Source organism: Gigantopelta aegis, chromosome 1 (assembly GCF_016097555.1).
Source record: "Gigantopelta aegis isolate Gae_Host chromosome 1, Gae_host_genome, whole genome shotgun sequence".
Lineage (NCBI taxonomy): Eukaryota > Metazoa > Mollusca > Gastropoda > Neomphalida > Peltospiridae > Gigantopelta > Gigantopelta aegis.
The window spans coordinates 43,569,750-43,585,046 of record NC_054699.1 but is presented as its reverse complement, the minus strand read 5'-3'; the positions used below and the strand labels follow the sequence as shown (position 1 = coordinate 43,585,046).

The 15,297-nt window shown below is 38.6% G+C and overlaps 1 long non-coding RNA gene across 1 annotated transcript; it reads right to left on the bottom strand.

Annotated features, from left to right (window-relative positions):
- Nucleotides 1-9,149: 9,149 nt before the first annotated feature.
- LOC121375401 lies at nucleotides 9,150-14,413 on the bottom strand. The gene is made up of 2 exons (XR_005958308.1): nucleotides 11,853-14,413; nucleotides 9,150-11,809 (listed from the first exon to the last, which is right to left on the bottom strand). It is a non-coding gene; the product is annotated as an uncharacterized LOC121375401 (long non-coding RNA).
- Nucleotides 14,414-15,297: the final 884 nt, after the last annotated feature.

Below are 15,297 nucleotides of genomic sequence, written 5' to 3'. Positions count from 1 at the left end.
CCACTATGTCAAAAGTATTAGTCAGGTTCATTATGTCAATTAAGGAAAAGACTATAACATGAGCAATATGGAAACCAATGTGTACATTTGCGCAGATGCCCGTATGGCCGCCATTTTGGATTTTCAAAATGGCCGCCGTAAAATAAGAATTTCCAGGTATCTCAGCTTCTAATTGACATAGAAAGTCCAGTTAAAATGTTAATCCTATGTTTTCGAGCCCAGGGAATCCAAAAATGACATCAAATAAGTGATAAGAAACATCCAAAACCAAGAGAAAGTATATTGCCAAATGAAACAATTAACATATTTACATTGTCGGTTAAGATATGTCTATCTCAATTGAAGTCGTGAAAATATGTCCTGTATCTCATGAACAGATTACATATTATTATCATCATCATCATCGTCATCATCACTGTCCTCATTTCCAATGTTACAGTCTTCATCATTTGCACATTCTGTATCGCACAAGCACAGTTCTGTGCACGGTAAGTTATTCCTTCTGCATGAACATCTGTGCATGTCGTGTCAGAGTTGGAATATGCTTTTTTGCTTCATCACTTCCACCAAGCATTGATATGTAGGTTGTCCCGATGGCATCCATGGGTAGATAAGCCTTGTTTTGTGTTTAGAAATCAACGAGGTTGATCAGTTCAATCAAGCATGGTATTTGCATAAGTTGGTTTGTATTTGTAGACTTGGCTTGATTACAGGTGTCATCCCTCAGGACATGGAATACGTGTCATGTCCAGCATACTTTGTGGTATCTCACATCAATCGCATGAGCGTCACTTGGTGAGATTGCACTGTTTAGTCTTGTCATCAATGCTGGATCTTGAGATATTTCAACAGCTCGTCTAAGTGCCTTCCCAGCGTTTTCAGTTCGTAATGTGAACAGATTCTGATCATCATCCTTTTGACAAAAGAAGCAGTGAGCCTTTGTCAAAGGTTCTGTCGCAGATCTAGTGAAAGGTGCTGAGTTGCCCGGTGTTTCTGATTCCTTCATTTCAGATTTTGTTCTTTTATGTCCACGTTTTTTTCGCAACATAGCTTCCTGTAGACATGGCATGCTGTAAGCGGTCCCTTGCTCGCTGTATGGATATTTGATTTGTGGCATCAGAATAACAACCACGATGCCACCTAGGTTTCTTTTTAATGAATGTTTCTTTGTTGAATTGTTTTAGGTGTCCATGGATGTTAACATATGTTGCATCCTGTAAGCTGGCCCTTTCTTCCACTACATCGAGTAGTTTCTGATATGATTCTGTTCTGGGATTTTGAACAAGCGTTCCTTTACTGGCACTAGACTCCTGACAAAGAATACACAGTTTCCAGTCAATTGTGTGCATGGATGACTTGACAAAACATGGCTTGCCTGTTCCTGTGTCTTCATTCATGATGATTTAGGCACTGAAAAGAAAGAAAACACACCAACACCAAGTTAAGCATGCACTAGTTATGTCAGTATTTGGCTGGAACTGCTGAAAGAAAATTATAGACTTTAGTAACAATATTTTTGCCTAAACATGAACTCTTCCTTCCGTTGACAACTGGCTGAAAATAAATCGTATATTAGCAATAACTTGTTCCTATATCTTCTGTACTGAAAAGAAAGAACCACAACCATATAAAACAAAACCAGGTTAATCATGTACTACACGTACTTGTGTGAGTGCTTGACTATATCAAAACATCTCTTTTGTAGCAATATTTACGACTTAAAATGAACTCTGCCGTTAACAATCGGCTGAAAATGAATGACATATCAGGCATAGAGATTTTAATATGCCACCAGTGGGTTCCTTGGGCCTGAAAACATAGGATTAACATTTTAAATGAACTTTCTATGTTAATTAGAAGCCGATACATCTGAAATTTTTTATTTTATGGCGGCCATTTTGAAATGGCGGCCATACGGGCATTAGTGCAAATGTAAACATTGGTTTTCAGATTCCTGATGTCATAAGCTTTCCAAAAATGTGCTGCTTTGCTAATCTCCATACATTTTGAACAAACGTACATAATGAACCCGACTATATGGTAATTTTGACATAATAGTCTTCGAAAGGAAACCCGCTACATTTTTCCATTAGTAGCAAGGGATCTTTTACACAGATAGGATAGCACATACCACGGCCTTTGTTACACCAGTCGTGGTGCACTGGATGGAACGAGAAGTGGCCCACCAACGGGGATCGATCCCAAACCGACCGCGCATCAAACGAGCGCTTTACCACTGGGCTACGCCCTGCCATGAAAGACAAACTATATGCACTAAGCTTTGCATGCATCTTCGTGACAAACACATTAAGAATTTAGAGTAAAGCTGTTAACGTCAATAATTGACAGACTGCTGCGATCCTATTACTGTGTGCTACATACAGAGCGTCTGCTACACACAGAGCGTCGTTTCCATCTTGCATGGGAAGAGGCCTGAAGAATAACATAAACGTCCAATGACGTTGGGATTACAACTTACAGGTTGTTGTTGTCGCAAGTCGAACAGACATCTCACACGCGTCGTGATATTGATTAATTATTTATATGCATGCACACATACATAAACAACAAGAAAACACACACACACGCACAACACGGGGCGGGGGGGGGGGGAGGGTAAACTCCCCCCCCCCCCCAGTGCTGGAGTGAATTTATACAAACACACACACAGAGAGAGAGAGAGAGAGAGAGAGAGAGAGAGAGAGAGAGAGAGAGAGAGAGAGAGAGAGAGAGAGAGAGAGAGAGAGAGAGAGAGTAAAAAAAAGAGTAAAGTTTGTTTTATTTAACGACGCCGCTAGAGCACATTGATTTTTTCTCTTATCATCGGCTATTGGACGTCAAATATATGGTCATTCTGACACTGTTTTTAGAGGAAACCCGCTGTCGCCACATAGGCTACTCTTTTTACGACAGGCAGCAAGGGATCTTTTATTTGCGCTTCCCACAGGCAGGATAGCACAAACCATGGCCTTTGTTGAACCAGTTATGGATCACTGGTCGGTGCAAGTGGTTTACACCTACCCATTGAGCCTTGCGGAGCACTCACTCAAGGTTTGGAGTCGGTATCTGGATTAAAAATCCCATGCCTCGACTGGGATCCGAACCCAGTACCTACCAGCCTGTAGACCGATGGCCTGCCACGACGCCACCGAGGCCGGGAGAGAGAGAGAGAGAGAGAGAGAGAGAGAGAGAGAGAGGGGGGGGGGGGGGGAGAATTTCGTACCTAATCTGAAGGATTCAGTCAGGGAATCCTCAAAACTAGGTGACTGCCATTAAGCGTAATGCACGTGCTATACGTGTAATATGTAAATTTCCGTTTAGTTTCAGACGATCTTCGCCGTCTTGACAGAATACATTACTATCACTAGTATCGGATTTCTAAGGCTTAAATTAGACAATTCGATAATGCACCATCTTTGGCCTCGTGGGCTAAAGCGTCGTACTTGTTTACATTGACCAATTCCTATTAATGCTGGTTTAGAATTTTCGAATCCCAGGGGCGGATCCTAAGGAGGGAACCAGGGGGGACCTGTCCCTCCCCCTAAAAAATAAAAGTGCCCCCTTTTTAACAATTTATTTACAATTTCCATTGAAGTGCCCTTTTCAGGGAGTTCCTCAATGTATCCATGGTCCCCTCCCTATAATGTTTCCTGGGTCCGCCCTTGAATCCTTGACCTGAACACACAAAAAGTTAAAATTGCATTGCTTCACAGGTGTTGTTTCTTGAAAAATAATCTACACCTAGAATAATAGTGATATCTTCAAACGAAACAAACTTTTAAAAAAACAAAAAACCCACCTGAACAGGATATCGTATAACGGAGGAAGCGAGACGGAGCCCTGTGGTAAAGCGCTCACTTGGTGCGCGATCAGTTTGTGATCGATCCCCGTCAATGGGCTCATTGGGCTATTTCTTGCTCCAGCCAGTGCACCACGACTGATACACCAAACGCCGTGGTATGTGCTATCCTGTCTATGAGATGGAGCATATAAAAGATCCCTTGCTGCTAATCGAAAAAGAGTAGCCCATGAAGTGGCGACAGCGGGTTTCCTCCCTCAATATCTGTGTGGTCCTTGACCACGTCCGATGCCATATAACCGTAACTAAAATGTGTTGAGTGCGTTATTAAATAAAACATTTCCTTTCTTCATATAACGGGGTGTTAAGGGACGAAAACAATGAGGGCGATCTATCGTAAATGGTTAATTAATACTTACAGCGTTTAAATTGTTTTTACTTTTAAAAGGAACATACCCTAGTTTTTAAACACCAAGGCATATTTTGTTTAACTATTATAGCCGTTTTTTAAAACTGAAATCATACTTTACTTAGATTTTATGGTTTAGATTATCAAATTTCCGTACATTCGAAGTGTTTTTGGTCATCCTGGCGTTTTTAATATCACAAAATGCATTTATCATATTTTTAAAAACGCACGTGCGTCTGAGATGTAACAGTTATGGAGTCGAATTTTAGTTTATTTTTAGAGGATATTTCACCATTTTAAAGTCACAGACTCGTGTTTCTCTCAATTGTAACTTTATCCAAATGTGTTACAGGTTTGTAGATAAGTAAACTTAGTGTTAATTTTCGCGGGTTGAAACTAGGGTCCGTCTCTTTAACACGATTTTAAGTTGGCTTCCTTTTCTTTTTTTAACAATTTGAATACCGGTGTTGTAAAAAACGAAAAATCGGCATCATCACTGACCAGTCTGAATAACTGGGATAACTAATAAAATAGAACACAAACAAACGTGAGTGTGTATTGGTCCCCACGAGGTCCAGCTTTATTTACACGTCAATTACTGGACAGTAAAACACGAAGCAGGAATGCCTCCTTCATCACACTGGTTTTCATTCAACAAGATCCAACACCTCGTAACGATAGGTTAACATCAATCTATTAAACAAGAAATTCCAACAACAAATATGGTCTAAAGAGAGAGCCCAACGAAATGGCCTTTCTGGACAGATGACCTTGATAGTTGATACAATCTTGACCAAGCACCCTGTGCTTGATTATATATATATATATATATATATATATATATATATATATATATATATATATACATACACACACACACACACATTAGCTACGGCGGCAAGTGAATGCTTAGCGAGTGAATTTTATTTTCTAAACACCAACCATTATTCCGTCCTGGAAAGACAACTATGTAAGCTGAGGTGTGCGCCCAGGTCAGTGTGTTTGAATCTTAATTGGATATAAGCACGAGAATAAAAGTTAAAAGTTGAACTGGTGACTTTACATCTCCTCAACGATGAACAAATATTAATTTATTCCCATGCTTATATTCAGGCACGCTGTCGCGGAGCATGCACATCGGTATTCCGAGCTCTTTGTTCAGGACAGCCGTTAATGGTTAGCTGTAAATGAATACTGAGAGAGGTTGTATTGCAATTCTACATTTGGTCATTAGGACCTGTTCTGGGTTGAAACCTGCACTTGTATCCGAACAAGGTTGACATGCCCACCCTAGACACAACCTCTCACCTTGCAAATGGCACCGATACTGATGATGATGATGATGATGATGATGATGACAGGGCTTCTAGATTATAGTAGTCCCACTCTCATGGCTAGTGATATTCAATGTTGGGATAGTAAGTAACTACTATTACCATGCCCGATGGCTAGTGAAATTTGTTTGTCAAAAGCTGCAGTTAAGTCTATTTTGTAAATATGAATATTTTGCCCCCACCACAACCACCCAATGTTAGTGTTTTAAGCTCTATCTCCCTCTTTAAGTGACATATCCGATTATTACTATTAATTAGTAAAATTGTATTAACTTAAAGTAAAGTAAAGTAGGGCTAGTGAATTTTTAATCGTGGCTAGTAAATTAAAAACAAATCACTGATCCCATGGCTAGTGGATTTTTTTTAATAACAATTCTAGAAGCTCTGTTAATGATGATACAGCAATCTAGGGTAAATCTTAACTGTTTATCTAAAATGAATTATCTAAAATAAAAAAATAAAAAACAAGATTTTTAAACAAACAAAAATAAATTCTTTAAAGATTATTTTTTTTAAAAAGAAGAAGAAAAGTACAAAAATCAGTTTTTTCTGATGGTCTCAAAAGTTGTAGAGATTATTTGGGCAATTGTGCTAAGAGACTGACGATTTATACGTTTCTAATACATTTGTACTAGCAATACGTTTTAAACCCATACCAAATCACATAACTTTTTTTTTTAAATCAGTAAAAATACGAGTTTCTTTATAAATTATCATCAACAAATTGCATAGGCTAAACCTTATTTTACAAATAAAAAATGCACGTATGAAGACAACTGATGGAAGGAAGACAGGCGCGGATTTAGTGGGGGGGGGCCCCAAGGGCCCATTTTTGGGGTCAAGTTTTTTTTTTTTTAAACTATAACATACACTAGAGTGGAATTACACAAAAATGCACTTATTTCCCAAGAGTCTTTAAATTATATTTTGTTTCGATATTTCTTCCCATTTACCGGCAGCCGCAGTCAACGAAAAACCAAGCCCAATATGGGAAGGAGAGATGACCACTTTAACTTTAAAAAAAAGAAGAGACCAGAGTTTATGAAATTTTGAAGATAACAAAAACAGTATGACAGTACCAAAAACATACGTTAATATAGCTATTTTGTTACTCAGATGCGAGGAAATCGCGTTTCAGGCCACTTAAATTTCAAAATTTCGCGTGGGAGCATGCCCCCGGACCCCCTTAGGAATCTCGGGCGCTTCGCCCCCACCCCCCCCATTTCAAAATCCTGGATCCGCACCTGGAAGGAAATGTTTTATTTAACGACGCACTCAACACACTCGTTGAGTGCGTCGTTAACTAAGTTCACACTCTGTTATGGTTATATGGCGTCAGACATATGGTTAAGGACCACACAGATAATGAGAGAGGAAACCCGCTGTCATCACTTCATAGGCTACTCTTTTCGATTAGCAACAATGGATCTTTTATATGCACCACCTCACAGACAGGGTAGTACATACCACGGCCTTTTATATACCAGTCGTGATGTACTGGCTGGAACGAGAAATTGGACCGACCGCGCATCAAGCGGGCGCTTTACCACTGGGCTACGTCCCGTCCCGACAACTGATGGAACAGCCAACGCAGAGAACACACTGTCCTACCTTTAGTCTGAGTGTACTGCATTATCGATTACTTCGATAGCGATGGGCTACATCCCGTCCCGACAACTGATGGAACAGCCAACGCAGAGAACACACTGTCCTACCTTTAGTCTTGAGTGTACTGTATTATCGATTACTTCGATAGCGATGGGCTACATCCCGTCCCGACAACTGATGGAACAGCCAACGCAGAGAACACACTGTCCTACCTTTAGTCTGAGTGTACTGCATTATCGATTACTTCGATAGCAATGGGCTACGTCCCGTCCCGACAACTGATGGAACAGCCGACGCAGAGAACACACTGTCCTACCTTTAGTCTTGAGTGTACTGCATTATCGATTACTTCGATAGCAATGGACTACATCCCGTCCCGACAACTGATGGAACAGCCAACGCAGAGAACACACTGTCCTACCTTTAGTCTGAGTGTACTGCATTATCGATTACTTCGATAGCAATGGGCTACGTCCCGTCCCGACAACTGATGGAACAGCCGACGCAGAGAACACTGTCCTACCTTTAGTCTTGAGTGTACTGCATTATCGATTACTTCGATAGCAATGGGCTACGTCCCACCCCGACAACTGATGTAACAGCCAACGCAGAGAACACACTGTCCTACCTTTAGTCTGAGTGTACTGCATTATCGATTACTTCGATAGCAATGGACTACATCCCGTCCCGACAACTGATGGAACAGCCAACGCAGAGAACACACTGTCCTACCTTTAGTCGGAGTGTACTGCATTATCGATTACTTCCGATAGCAATGGGCTACATCCCGTCCCGACAACTGATGGAACAGCCAACGTAGAGAACACACTGTCCTACCTTTAGTCTGAGTGTACTGCATTATCGATTACTTCGATAGCAATGGGCTACATCCCGTCCCGACAACTGATGGAACAGCCAACGCAGAGAACACACTGTCCTACCTTTAGTCTGAGTGTACTGCATTATCGATTACTTCGATAGCAATGCAGCTGAGACTGTTCAAGTATTTTGTCTTCATCGCTGTATTAAAAAAACCCGAGATTAATCTAGATAATGTGATGGCAATTTGTTAAACATTTTCATTTACACACAATTTTTTATTTTTTTAAATATATTTAGAAAAAAAGTGTTTGAGTTTGTATGGGTTTAAAAGCCAGTAATATGTTTCATCATCATCCATTAAAGGCTTTTGTTGGAGATATCGCTGGCACTATAATTTACGATATCTGGTTTGTTTCAGCGCTAAACCTACCATTAGTGACGTCACTCCACTGCCGTTCTGCTAGTTAACGAGTCTACCGCTGACATTCAACCCACATTACTGACAGCTGTCGCAAATGAAAAGAATAATAATGGATGATAAAAAGAATAACCCCCTCGTGTCTTGTGATATCATAATTTATCAGCACTCGTTGATAAAAGTTTAAAATCCTCGGCAAGCCTCGGTTTTCATACTTTTATCAACTCGTGCTGATAAATTATGATATCACAAGACACGAGGGGAGTATCCTCTATATATGTTTGAACATAATTCATTATAGAGTTATATGAAAATTCATCGGTTCCTTTTTCACGCAAATAGGACTATAGGGCCAGTGGGTTTAAGGAGAATATTCCACGAGAACAATAAAATGTCCCCCCCCCCCCCCCCCCGCCAAGTTTTTACGGTGCATACTTTTTTTTCTTTCAATGAACCGTTCAAAAATGCGCTAAAAATTCCTTAAGAATTTGCGCACTACTTTCCGTTTTGACTTAATCCTACGAGATATTCAAAACTCAATAGCACCTGCGCCCAGGACAGATGTGCGCCACAACAGCTTGTTCTGAATGTGCACGTGAAACCCTATGACATGATATAACAGTGCACCATACATGTACCAATTCAGTTCACACTCTGTAGGTTAATGACAATGAAAACGAGCACCTGTCATATCAGCCATTCCCTTAAGAGTCGGACCAGACAGATGCAAATTACACAAATTACAATCAACCAGACAACTGATATGTTATCATTTTTACTTCACCTACAAAAAGGTACATGCACTGTTGTTATGACAATCGTGTAATATTATTTTTATCCTCCCAAATAGTAAACGGTCGATGTATATATTCATGAAATAAAAGTTTCTGTGCATGTATTGTACAACGTATATGTTTAACGTGAGCAAAATCAAATGATTTCTGTCATTAGTAAACATTTTGAGACAATATGCCCAATTACGTTGATATTATCATGTTTGTCAAATTTCAACCTTTATTTTGCAGTTGGTTGGAGACCGTTTTATTTCGTGCATAAGAACTTTTTTCTGTGAATATATAAAGAGAATAACCAGTTACCGTCTTAAGATATCGGCTTTATCTTGTGAGTGTTAAAGTGGCATTCCCCATTCGACTCGAGCAGGATAACGCCAAAATATGCATCTTAACACAGTAACCAGTTATTTTATTTATTCTGCAATCCTAAAAAAAGCCAAAAATGTACAAAATTAACCATTTCATTACACAACTTTATCGTTTTTCTATGGGTAGCAGGCTCACACATGTCGAATGCCGTATTGCCTACAAAATCTACACACCAAAGCATACATTCTTAAATAATTAATTTCTTATTTTGACAACAAAAATTATCTTAGAAATGTTTAAAAAACCCCCCAAAAAACCATCAACTAGAAAATAAAATAACAAGTAACATTAAACAATACACCATTCCTTTGCTGATCACAACTAGTGTAAAAGTAAGTCCATCCCAAAAAGCTATGATATTTTTGGTCAGTGTACATAGTAATTTATCTCGACAATATTACATATAGGGATTGCTCAATAAAAAGAATTGCCTCCCACCTCTACCAATACTGTCAGGAAAGAACACGAGTCTGGGACGAATCTACCACAGTAATGATTCAGGGCCACACACTCTGGAGTGTGGGGTGTGGGGGGGGCGTTGCCTCCCTGTGAATCTAACTATTTTTTTAAATCCAGAAAATGGCATACACATCTCAGGATTTAATTTGTAGTGTTTCTTTTGCTTATAAAAAGTAGTGCCCCCCCCCCCCCCCCCCCGGATTTTGATCAAGGTACGGCCCAGTGATTCAATCATTAAAAAGGAACACAGGCAGCCAAAAGTGACTTCGCCAAGTTTACACGTATTAAGTGTCCTCTTTAAAATGATGACATATATAGAGAAAGTTACAAAATAACAATTATTTTCATGACAGGCACATTTGGTGAAGTATGTACAGAAAAAGGAATGTTCGGAGGGTTTTTTCTCTTCCTGTATGGACATTGCTACTTGCCAACAAGTTCCTTCCACCAATTTACAATGCATTGTAGCAAATTTAACTACAGCGAAACCCTTCTAAAACGGACACCCTTGGGACCAAGACAATTGTCTGGTTTTAAGAGGTTTAGGAAGGTTACGTTCTGTACTGGTTTCTAAAAAGGGATTCTGTAAAATGTCCAGTTTTAAGAAGGATCCGGTTTAAGGAGGTTATGTCTGTACTAGTTTTAAAAAAGGGATTCTGTAAAATGTCGGGTATTAAGAAGGATCTGGTTTAGGAAGGTTACGTTCTGTACTAGTTTTTGAAAAGGGATTCTTTAAAATGTCCGGTTTTAAGAATGATCTGGTTTAGGAAGGTTACGTTCTGTACTAGTTTTTGAAAAGGGATTCTGTAAAATGTCCGGTATTAATAAGGATCCGGTTTAAGGAGGTTATGTTCTGTACTAGTTTTTGAAAAGGGATTCTGTAAAATGTCGGGTATTAAGAAGGATCTGGTTTAGGAAGGTTACGTTCTGTACTAGTTTTTGAAAAGGGATTCTGTAAAATGTCCGGTATTAATAAGGATCCGGTTTAAGGAGGTTACGTTCTGTACTAGTTTTTGAAAAGGGATTCTGTAAAATGTCGGGTATTAAGAAGGATCTGGTTTAGGAAGGTTACGTTCTGTACTAGTTTTTAAAAAGGGATTCTGTAAAATGTCCGGTTATAAGAAGGATCTGATTTAGGAAATTACGTTCTGTACTAGTTTTTTGAAAAGGGATTCTGTAAAATGTCCGGTTTTAAGAATGATCTGGTTTAGGAAGGTTACGTTCTGTACTAGTTTTTGAAAAGGGATTTTGTAAAATGTCCGGTATTAATAAGGATCCGGTTTAAGGAGGTTACGTTCTGTACTAGTTTTTGAAAAGGGATTCTGTAAAACGTCCGGTTTTAAGAAGGATCCGGTTTAAGGAGGTTACGTTCTGTACTAGTTTTTGAAAAGGTATTCTGTAAACGTCCGGTTTTAAGAAGGATCCGGTTTAAGGAGGTTACGTTCTCTACTAGCTTTTGAAAAGGGATTCTGTAAAACGTCCGGTTCTAAGAATGATCCGGTTTAAGGAGGTTATGTTCTGTACTAGTTTTTAAAAAGGGATTCTGTATAAAATGTCCGGTTTAATGAAGGATCCGGTTTACAGAGGTTTCACTGTACTAGTTTCAGCGAATTGTAAATGAAAGATCATGAAAAATATCCTCTCTTACTTGCAAATAATTTTAATTGATAAAAACTGAACGAGACATTCAGTAACATTAGATAAGAATCACCTCAAACTGAACGAGACATTCAGTAACATTAGATAAGAATCACCTCAAACTGAACGAGACATTCAGTAACATTAGATAAGAATCACCTCAAACTGAACGAGACATTCAGTAACATTAGATAAGAATCACCTCAAACTGAACGAGACCTTCAAAAACAAAAAACAACAACAAAAACCGCCCAGTGAAACATGATATTTAACAAGTGCTCCAACCTCTTCCAAATTAATGATCTGCGTCTTTAACTACATGGACACTTTGAATTTCACGACTTAACAAGTGACCCACCCATCAAAATGAGCTGCAGTGAAACCCCTTTAAACTGGATACCCTCATCACCAAGACAAATGTCCGGTTTTAAGAGGGATCCGGTTTAGAGAGGTTAACTTCTGTCCTGGTTTTTAAAAAGGGACTCGGTAAAACGTCCGGTTTTGAGGGAATTCCGGTTTACAGAGGGTCCGGTCTTGAGAGGGTTCACTGTACACTGAAGGTATATAACATGGTTACAGTTAAAAAAGTAGTTTGCTTTGTTTAACGACACCACTAGAGCACATTGATTTATTAATAATCATTGGCTATTGGATGTCAAACGTTTGGTAATTTGACTTATATTCTCAGAGGAAACAAGACATTTTTTCATTAGTAGCAAGGGATCTTTCATATGCACAATCCCACAGACAGGATAACACATACCACATGCCTTTGATAAAATAGTTGTGGTGCACTGCCTGGAATGAGAAATAGCCCAATGGGCCCACGAACGGGGATCGATCCTACACCAACCGCGCATCAAGTGAGTGCTTTACAGATAATGCATCACCCCACCCTGCTGAAAAATCAAAGTAATATATTAACTGCCTCTACCCTCATTGCTGTCTTTGATTTTGATCAGGTAACATGGTTTTGTTATTCCGATTTATTCCAATTTGTACACATTACTTGAAAAAGATGCAATTTTCATATTCATATATAAATACTCTATACAGTACTAGGTAAAACAATTCTGGCTAAAGCATTTTCAATATATGGCTAATAAAAATTCCATTGGGCTAATATTTTGGCTACAGGTATTTTTGCTCCAGGGTGAGCCCGGACTTTACCACTGGGCTGTGTCCTGTCCCAAAGAAGGCAAGGGATGTTTATTAACACCCCAGCACATTTTACACTAAAACTGAAGGTGTATAACATGGTAACAGTGATGGCTGGTTTACATCATCAGAGTAGAAACCCACTTTATTACCCATATGGTTTAAAATGTCTTGGTACAAATCAAAGTGATACATCCCACTAGAATGCCAAGTGGAACGTACCACTTAGTGATATCACACAACAACAACATCATTGACTGGCTCACTACAACCTTACAGGAATGTCAGCCAAGCAAGTTGAGCGATATAAATTAAGATCGACTATGGATAATAAATAGGATATCAAACTCGCTACCATTTGGAATTATGTTTATGTCCCTTGTGAAATAATTTTCATTGTCACTCACTAAAACTCAAGACAATTGAACACTATTTCACTCAGGACATGATACGAAATGGAAGCTCGTTTAATATCTTATAAATCCATTTGGTTTAGGTAATTTAAAGGAGAAATCAAAGCTATTCTTAGCATGAACAAAATCAGTCAAAAATGAATTGTGCGTTTCAATTCAGAACTCATTAATAAGTGTCAGGTTGCAATTTGTCACCACCTACCTAATAAGTAAAATGCACCAGGTAAATATAAAATTGCACGTAATACTTTCTAAGCATAATAACCCTGTGGTATGCGTTTGATACCTGAAATTCATCTGTATTGGACTAATACACACACATGTAATACAGCCTTGATAACATACTGGGGGAAACCACACAGCAACAGTCATAACACGGACATGACAGAAGAACCAAAAATTTAATGGAAAAGCAAAAATAAAAGCTTACCTTTTTTCTACAAATGTTAGTAGCTGCAGATTTGCATTGATGAAATAAAATCATTTAACCAATAAAAATACACAAATAATGTGTCTTCTCATGTGTGGCAAAAATGTGAAATGAAACAAAGAAATGGACTAGACAGAAAAATAGAAAATTAAAATGAATTCTAAAACTGAATATCAGTTTTGTGCGTGTGTGTCTGGGATATCACATCTAATAATAATGATAAAATTACACACACACACACATACACACATATATATATATATATATATATATATATATATATGAAAGGTTTAACAGGTGAAAAATGGCATACATGTGTTTTTAGTCACTTAAGACATCTATGCTGACCTACAAACACTTGAATTAAATAAAATCATAAGATGTACAAATATTAATATTTCAAACAGTTTTTTTTATATAATTAAAGGTTGTTTTGTTTAACAACACCACTAGAGCACATTGATTTGTTAATCAACGGCTATCGGATGTCAAACATTTGGCAATTCTGACATTTGCATCATTAAAGCCAACATTAACATGTCAGAAATTAAAGGGATTCCCCAAGAACCTATTTACATATTTATACACATACTTCTCCCTGTTTGAATGTTTTCAGAAGCGGTGGTGTTGTGGTCAAGTCATCGGACATAAGGCTGATAGGTACTAGGTACTAGGTTCGCAGCCCGGTACCAGCTCCCACCCAGAGTGAGTTTTAACGACTCAGTGGGTAGGTGTAAGACCACTACACTCTCTTCTCTCTCACTAACCACTGACAACTAACGACTAACCCACTGTTCTGGACAGCCCAGATAACTGAGGTGTTTGCCCAGGACAGCGTGCTTGAACCTTAATTAGATATAGGCACGAAAATAAGTTGAAATTAATGAAAGCCAAAAAAACACCTTTATAACCTAAGTGCTGTTTGTAAGGTTTTATCACGGGTGTGACAATGACGGCAATACGTACGTAAATAATAAAGGCAACCATCCCAAATGTTAACGAGTACCAGCTGTGGTGATAAGTATTAGAATGAGTAGAATCGGCAATAATACAATCAAATAACACAGTGAAAGTAGGAACAATGTTAACAGTTGTATTACACATGTATAAAAAGCTATTATAAAATTTTTCTTCCACAGAATTTATTTTGTACAGTGGGGACGGGACGTAGCCCACAGGTCAAGTACTCGCTTGATGCGAGGTCAGTTTGGGATCGATCCCCATCGGTGGGCCCATTGCACCACAACTGGTACATCAAAGGTCTTGGTATGTGCTATCCTGTCTGTGGGATGGTGCTACTAATGGAAAAATGACTAAATGTCAAAAGACTATATGTCAAAATTACCAAACGTAACTTAACAAGGGGAATATGACATCATTGGTAATATATGACATCATATTAATGTGACAGAAATACATGAATCTAAAGTGACAGAGAAGAAACCTGCAGCTACCATAGAGGCTAGTTTTCATTTGCTACCAAGACAGCTTTGATATGGACTTCTCCACACACAGGACATTGCATACCACAACATGTTATACACAGGTCACCAAGTGCTGGTTTCTTATGATTTACTTCATGAACAAACTTAATATACAACAAACCTGGAATCATGATAAACAAAAAAACAAAACAAGTCAGTCCA